Source organism: Mustela lutreola, chromosome 3 (genome assembly GCF_030435805.1).
Source record: "Mustela lutreola isolate mMusLut2 chromosome 3, mMusLut2.pri, whole genome shotgun sequence".
In the NCBI taxonomy this organism is placed as follows: domain Eukaryota; kingdom Metazoa; phylum Chordata; class Mammalia; order Carnivora; family Mustelidae; genus Mustela; species Mustela lutreola.
Window position 1 is genome coordinate 72447410 of NC_081292.1, and position 8265 is coordinate 72455674.

Genomic DNA, 8265 nt, shown 5'->3' on the forward strand with positions numbered 1-8265 from the left:
CTCTACTCATAAATCCCCACCCATCCAGGAGAGAATAGACCCCTAATGTTTGCATTCTTTTAAGTCAGCCCTTGCCTAAAGTTCACCCCTTCCTGAAATTCGACTCAACTGTTCAGCACATGTCGACCCTGCAGTAATGAATTGGCACAAGCCTAATTCTTATGATGATTAATGGAGCGCCTCAGATGCAGCCCTATTATTTCATCCAAAGTTAAAACAGTGATTCATCATTAATCACTATAAGAAATGGGCTCAGTGATTCATAATTCTAAGCCAGCCCATTTCCTTAAGGGTCTCATTTGCCTTTTGTTATTCCAGAAGTGGCACAGTTCACAGCCTTGTGCTGCTTGTACTCTGACATGCACATTTTTGGATTAATTCTCTTTAAAGAGTCACGTACCCCCAAAATATTTACTTACAGCCCCAAAGCCTCTGAAAATTCATACTTCTTTCTTTCAAATACCTATCTCTTTCTGGACCTCACTTCCCTTGGATTGTCTGTTTTAAAAGAAGCATCCTCACCCAGAGACTGAACAAATTAATGGCAAATCAATAATCGTCATGGCTACCTGTGGTCCTCTGTTTGGAGGAGGGCCACTTAGACTGAAATGTACTCCCCTTGATAACTTTTTCATTGCTACCTTTCACCTATAGCCAGATTGTCACTAGTGGCTGAGGAAGAGCAGCAACACAAACTATGCTTCACTGTCCAGTCTTGGCCCAAAGTCACAGACAAAGACAGCATCACTGCTGTCTCCTGGACAGGAAACACACATTGCCACCTGCCAGCCTGATGCTATTTTCTCTAAAGCTGCCACGTTGCATAAGGATCTGATGCTCTTCTACTTAAATAAAAGAAATGAAAGCTTTTGGGGTTTTTGTTTGTTTTTAGATTTTACTTATTTTTTTGAAAGATGGAGACACAGTGAGAGAGGGAACACAAACAAGGGGAGTGGGAGAGGGTGAAGCAGGCTTCCCACTGAGCGGGGAGCCTGATATGGGGCTCGATCCCAGGACCCTGGGATCATGACCTGAACCAAAGGTGGACACTTAACAACTGAGCCACCCAGGCACCCCAAATGAAAGCTTTTGTTTAGCTATAGCATTATTGTCTGCCTTTTGATATTTTCCTCCTTTGGGCCTGGCAGTAAATTCTGGATGACAACTTAGCAACTTAGCAACATCCAGTGATGGCATTTAGGAATAGAGAGCTTGGGAAGGACATGTAACTTGTCATGATGATCCCTAATATTGTCTCTCAAGAATTTATCATCTCTAGCCAAGTCAATTAGGCAAAGAAATTAAATAAAAGGGGGGCGCCTGGGTGGCTCAGTGGATTAAAGCCTTTGCCTTCGGCTCAGGTCATGATCTCAGGGTCCTGGGATTGAGCCCTGCATTGGGCTTTCTGCTCAACAGGGAGCCTGCTTCCCTCTCTCTCTCTATCTGCCTGCCTCTCTGCCTACTTGTGATCTGTCTGTCAAATAGATAAATAAAATCTTAAAAAAAAAAAAAAAGAAATTAAATAAGAGGCACCCAGATTGGAAAGGGGGCATTAAAACAATCTCTATTTGTAGATGACATGATCTGGTATACAGAAAATCCTAAGGACTCCACTAAAAAACACTATTAGAACTAATAAACAAGCTCAGCAAGGTTGCAGGATACAAGAAAAATATACAAAAATCTATTGTAGTTCTATACAATAGCAATGAAAAGAATACACGAGAAATTAAGAAAGTACATTTCCAATAGCATCAACAAAAATATAGTACTTAGAAATAAATTTAACAAAGTAAGTGTAAAACTTACACTCTGAAAACTATAAAACATTGTGGGCAGAAGTTAAAGAACTATATAAATGGAAAAGCATCTCACATTCATGGATTAGAAGACGTAAGACTATTGTTAAGATGGCAATACTCCTGGGGTCCCTAGCTGGCTCTGTTGGCAGAGCACGTGACTCTCCATTGTGGGGTCATGAGTTTGAGCCCGATGTTGGGCACAGAAATTACTTAATAAAAAAATTTTTTAAGTGAATAAAAAATTTAATTGAATTGAACTTGATTTTAAAAGATGGTAATACTCCCCAAATTATCTACAAATTCAACATACCCCTGTCAAAATTCCAGCTGACTTGTTTGCAAAAATTGGCAAGAATGTGGTAAAAAAAAAAACGGATCCCACAGAATGGGATAAAATTTTTGCAAATAATATATCTGATGAGAGGTTTGTATTAAAAATGTATATAAAGAATTATTACAACTCAGTCATAAAGACAAAAACCCAATTTTTAAAAGGTGACAAAGATCCAAGTAGACATTTTTCCAAAGAAAAGAAGCAAATAACCAATAAGCACACAAAAAAAGACTATCAATGCCACCAGTCATCAAAAAAATGCAAATTAAGACCACAATAAAATACCACTTCACATGCACTAGGAAGGCTAGAATCAATAAGCATTGGTGAGAATGTGTAGAAATCGGAACATTAATACTCTGTTGGTGGGAATATAAAATGGTGCAGTCACTTTAGAAAACAAAGTGGTAACTCATCAAATGTTTAAACATAAGGTCATGTCACCATGTGACTCAGCAAGTCCAAACCAGAGGTATACACTGAAGAGTAATGGAAATGTATGTGCACACAAATATTTGTACACAAATGTTCATAGAAATGTTATTCATAACAGCCAAAAAATAGAAACAACTCACACGTCCATCAACTGACAAATGGCTAAAGTGTGGTATAGCCAGACAATAAAAAATTATCCCCAGTAAAAAGAAATTAAGTACAGACAAATGCTATAGTATGGATAATCCTTGAAAACATTATGCTAAGTAAAAGAATCTAGTCAACAACAACAAAAAAAGAATCTAGTTAAAAGGACCATATATCTGCATAAGATGTCCCACAATAGGCAAACCCACAGAAATAGTGAGTTAGTGCTTCCCTAGGGCTGGAGAAGGTGGAGAGCATATGGGGGATTGAGGAATGTTGGCTAAGGAATATGAGGTTTCCTTTTCGGGTGATGAAAATGTTCTAAAATTGATTACGATAATAGACACACAACCCTGTGAATATACTAAAAGTCACTGATTGCACGCTTAAATGGATAAAGTGGATATACTATTAATTATGTCTCAAGCTTTTTTTGACATAAAAAAAGGAAATTAAAAGAAAAAGCCCTCGTAACTTGAAAGTTGTTCCTTTTTAAAGCTTTTGTAAAGACAAATCAACTTCCCCAGGGTGTCAACAAAAAAAATTTAGGGTGCTATTTGAAGTTCTGGTATAATTTTTCATGCTGGGATTTACTCACTAATTTTGACCAGTCTCTTGCTTGATTTGTACTATTTTTGTCTATGCCATAAAAATGGTGATTAATAAAATAGTGATTAATACATCTAGGGTGTGTGCCTTACAATGCATTGTGAGTCATGATCTTTGCCATCAATAATCACTGTCATAGTTAAGCAAGACAACTTGCCTAATGAAAATATTGAGAAATCTATCCTTCCTATTAAATTAAGAAAAAAATCTTCAGGGGCGCCCGGGTGGCTCAGTTGGTTAGGCAACAACCTTTGGCTCAGGTCATGATCCTGGAGTCCCAGGATCGAGTCCCATGTCACACTCCCTGCTCAGTAAGGTCAGCTTCTCCCTCTGACCCCCGTCTTGTGCTCTTGCTCTCATTCTCTCTTTCTTTCAAATAAATAAATAAATTAAGTCTTTAAACAAAAAAAAAATTTTTTCCAGAAAAGACCCTGCGGTCATGTATGAAATAGATTCATCCTTCATCATCCATGTACATGTAGTGGGATCCAACAGGCTTAACAACTTTGGAGAGCAAAAAGCAGGGTGGAAGAGGATGTCTTCCATACTTTAGGCAACTTTCTGGTCACCTTTCCCATTGCTCCAAGCAAAACTGGAGGCTTGTGAGTAATTAATATTATGCAATTCATCAAAATAATTGTGGTTTTAAAAATACGTATGTTTACCATCTCTTTAAAAATGCCCTTTTGCTCATGGTGACAGATCCTACTAGACTCCCTTGATACCCTCATCCTTTTCTTCCTTAGGAAGCTGTGAACGTGGCCAATAAAAAATACACTTCCTATCCTCCCCGGTAGCTAGGTGTGGCCACATAACTAGGTTCTGGGAAATGGGAAAGAAACAGGAGTGGCCTGTACAATTTGCAAAATCTCTCCTTGAAAGGAAGGAGTGTACCTTTATTTCTGCTCTGCATGCTTCCTGTGGGTAAGGGTGTGGACAAATGGCCTCTCCTCCAGCACCCTACTTCAACCATGGCAATGGGGGCTTTGCAAGCTAGAGTAACAAGAAAGCCTGGGGTTCCCCTGGACAATCTGCTTCCAGTCTTTTACATGAGGGAGAAACTTTTTCTTCTTTACGCCACTTCTATTTGGACTGTTTAGTCCCTGGCAACCGATCCTACATCCTCATCATTAGACTTGCCCACTCAAATGTCTTTGGATGCCCCCAGGTCTCTATAATCAAAGCCCAGCCTTCCTAGCCTCAATGTGGTATCTGAGAGCACAGCTTGGTGCAGGAGATTCAAGTGGGGGATTGGCACATTGGCCATCATAAGAGGAAAGGGCACCAAGGTGTCATATTCATTAACCATAAACAGCGCTGCCTTGTCTTTCCTTGTGTGGATCCCATTCCACTTCTAACAAGAGCCCTGCCTCCTAGCCCAATGGCCTGTGTTGGTTCCACCCAATATGCGCCATCTGTCTCTCTGTCATTCTCATTCTCTCTCTCTTCTTTATCACTCTCAGACTTTTTCATTCTATTGCCTCTGCCTAGAATCTTTCTTATATCTCTCACCTAAACACCACAGGTTCCCATTTTATTTGTTTATTTAAAGATTTTGTTTATTTGGGAGACAGAGAGAGATAGCATGAGCAAGAGGAGGGGGAGGAGGAGGGAGAAGCAGACTCTTCACCCAGTGCGAAACATGGAGCCCAGTGCAGTGCTGAATGTGGGGCTTGACGCAGGGCTTGATCCCAGGACCCTGAGACCATAACCTGAGCCGAAGTCAGACGCTCAACCAACTTCGCCCCCCCATCCCGGTTTATGGCTCCCCTGTGAGTACCCCTACTCTAGCTTTTTCACTTTTCACCCTATTGTCTCTGCATTTCTATTATGCTTATCATCCAAGTTCTCAAGTGACACTGACTATATGCATCACGTTATATTTCTATTCGTCCTTTAGAGTATAACCTGTTTTCTCAAGCAGATTTACGGTTTGCCTAAGGACCAAAATCATTTCCAGTGTGTCTTTGCATCTCCAGTAGGCCAGGATAGTGGCATGTGCATGTTAAGAGCTCCGTAGCTGCTTGCTGCTGCTGTAAATGATACTGTTGATCCCATGAACGAACTTCAGCAAATGGGTAACCCTTGAAAGTTTGGCCCCATCACACACCTCAGAAAACTCCTCGGCCTTCGGACCTATCCTCTCTGCAGTCTTCAAGAGATGTCCCTTGGAAGATTTCTCTGAACCATTCAAACCTATTTGCCCTGATTAGACTTTGCAAATACCTCCACGATTGCTCATTACTTTATATAATAATCACTTGTTTGCTTGTTTATCTGTGGTCCTTGATTGCAAACTCCTGGAACATGAGTATGATGTCTTATTCATCTGCGTATGGCTTGCACCCAGCCAACAACTGGCATATAATAAATACTCTATAAATGTTTGTTGAATAAATACATGAATGATAAATAAAAACAAAAGCCCAAGAAGGCTCCTGACTTCCCATTGAATTTGCTCTTCTGTCTTTCAAGCTGATCTCTGGAGCCCTTTGACCCCAAGTCCCAGGCTTTCAGTGGCTCTGTGGACATTAACTGTCCCCTTTGACGCCCACCCAGATCACACGGTGGCCCCTCCTCCAGCTCCACCAAAATGACAATGAAGTCCATGTGAAACCAGCCTGCATTCAAGTGAAACCAAGGAGAAAAGGTTGTTTGTCAAACTTAAAAGACAGATGTTAGTACTTCTCAGTTTCAAACTGAATCCTAACCCTTGTGAAGTTCAAGTTTCATTTCTGCTTGGCCAAATGGACTTTCCTGATTCTATGTAAAAGAAGTGTAAGGGTCTATATTAGAAGGCTTTGAGGGCATTGGTATTCTCTCTGAGTGATTGCCCAATTTTATTTTGGTAACTAACAGACACATCTCTTTTCTCATAAAGAGCAAAGGGTTTACAACTCAAGGAAAAAAATAATGTTTTTGCCTTTGTTCTTGGCAAGTTGTACAGTTCGTAGCTCCACATTGATATTCAAAAAACAGGTAGAGGCAATTCCCAAGATCCAACTGCTACTGGCTTTTACTCCTGGGAGGAGAGAGGGTTCAGCGAGCCAGACTGGGGGAGGAACATGAGTGCGCTCTGTTCTCTACCCAGCTCTGACTCATGCTGAAATCCTCTGTGCCTCTGTGTCCCTGTCTAGAAAATGGGCTAATCACCTTGCCTCCAATCTGCCTCCCAGGAGTGTTGCAAGGATTAATGAGTTAATAATGTTTGAGGAGCACTTTGAGCTTTGGATGAAAGATACAGAAGAACAAAGTGTGATGGATATTATGCATAATTAAAAGCTCTAGCAGAAACATTGGCCTGAGTTAACCCCCCCAACGCCACAATAACTGGCACTCAGACATAGCATAGAACCAGTATTCAAATATATATATCATTTTCCATGAAAGGGAATTTTAATCTGACCGCATGATTACACTAAACTAACTTATTTCATGACCAGAACCATCCTAATCACTGTGGGTAAATGGAAGTTTCCATCAGCGTCCTGAGGCTATGCTTATTGCCCCAACCTGGGGCTCACATACGCTGTTATTCTCACACACCACACTGTGACCTTCTTAAAGATAGACATTTCTGAAGAAATTTTAGGGATGTTGAGAAGGTCCCCCACCCTCAAGCCATTTCCCATGTGATCCTGGACTCTTGAAGCTCCTTTAATCAGAGACAACGTTCTTTTCAAATTATACGGAAGATTTCAAATACAAATACCATGCAGAATGGCAAAGCAGAGGAGCCAGCCTGTGAATGAAGTCTACCCCCGATGCAAATGATGGCAGATCCCACCTCCCACTCAACACAGGTCTCTCAGTAGGAGAAAGAGAACAAATGACTTTGAGTTCAAGAGCCAAGATGAGGTCTTCCAAAATAAGAGGGTCTGGGTGCCAGAAACATAGTCGCAAGCTCCTTCACAACTTCGCACGGAGCAGAGGCTGCAAAATACGGAACTCTCTCTCCTTCCTCCACCAAACAGCCTATGCTCACCCCTACCCTCCTGAGATGCACACACGATACATACTGGAAACCCTCGGGGAGGAGGGAAATGACCCTCTGTGCTGCCCTTGCTAATACAGCAGGTGCAAAGGCAGAGTACCGTGAGTACTCATCAAAAGTAATCCCAATCGCACTTCTCCCAGATGACCACATATACTTTTTAATAGCAGCGGCCTCTGAGTACTTTCAACTTGCCAAGTGCTCTCTTTGCTTATCAAATTGATGTCCGAGCTGGAGAGGACAGAAAGCAGGGTCTGCACATTAGAGGTTATACTGTCCATCACCCCCTCATGGGTCTGCTACTGACACTAAAGCAAAATACGATGCTAGGGGAGAAGCCTCCGGGATGAACAGTCACGGCCAAAGAAATAGGTGGCCAAGTGGCTGAGGTCGTAGGAACCAAGTCTGTGGGCTCAAGGGTAAAGCCCTGAGAACTGTGATGACTTCTTCATGCATGTGAAGCATTGTCGCTTGACAGAGGAAATTTGCTTTCTCTGTGTCATTCCAGAACACAGAGCGGGGCCTAACGCCCAACCTGTGAACACATTTCAGTGCAACGGAAGGACCCACTTTCTAACAGCGCTAACCCAAGGTGGAGTTACCAGGCCACTGTCCACCTCCCAAACTTGGAGAATATCGAGTGTGATTTAAGTCTCATTAAGCGACACTTCACAGTGAGAAGCATTAGTGAGATACTGGTACGTGCTGATCTGAGAGTGGGGAAAAAGAGCAAAGAAAAGTGTGACGTGATGGCATGACCAGCTCAGACCCATGTCTAGCAAATTATTCTCTCCAGACTCCTCTTTCAATATTTACCTCGTATTTATTGCCTAAATGAGTCTTCGAGAATTTTAAGATCTGTTATAAAGAATAATTATTCCCTACAGAATAAAAGGCCTAGGTTTGTTTTCTAAAACAAAAACAAGAAATTCAAATAAATACAG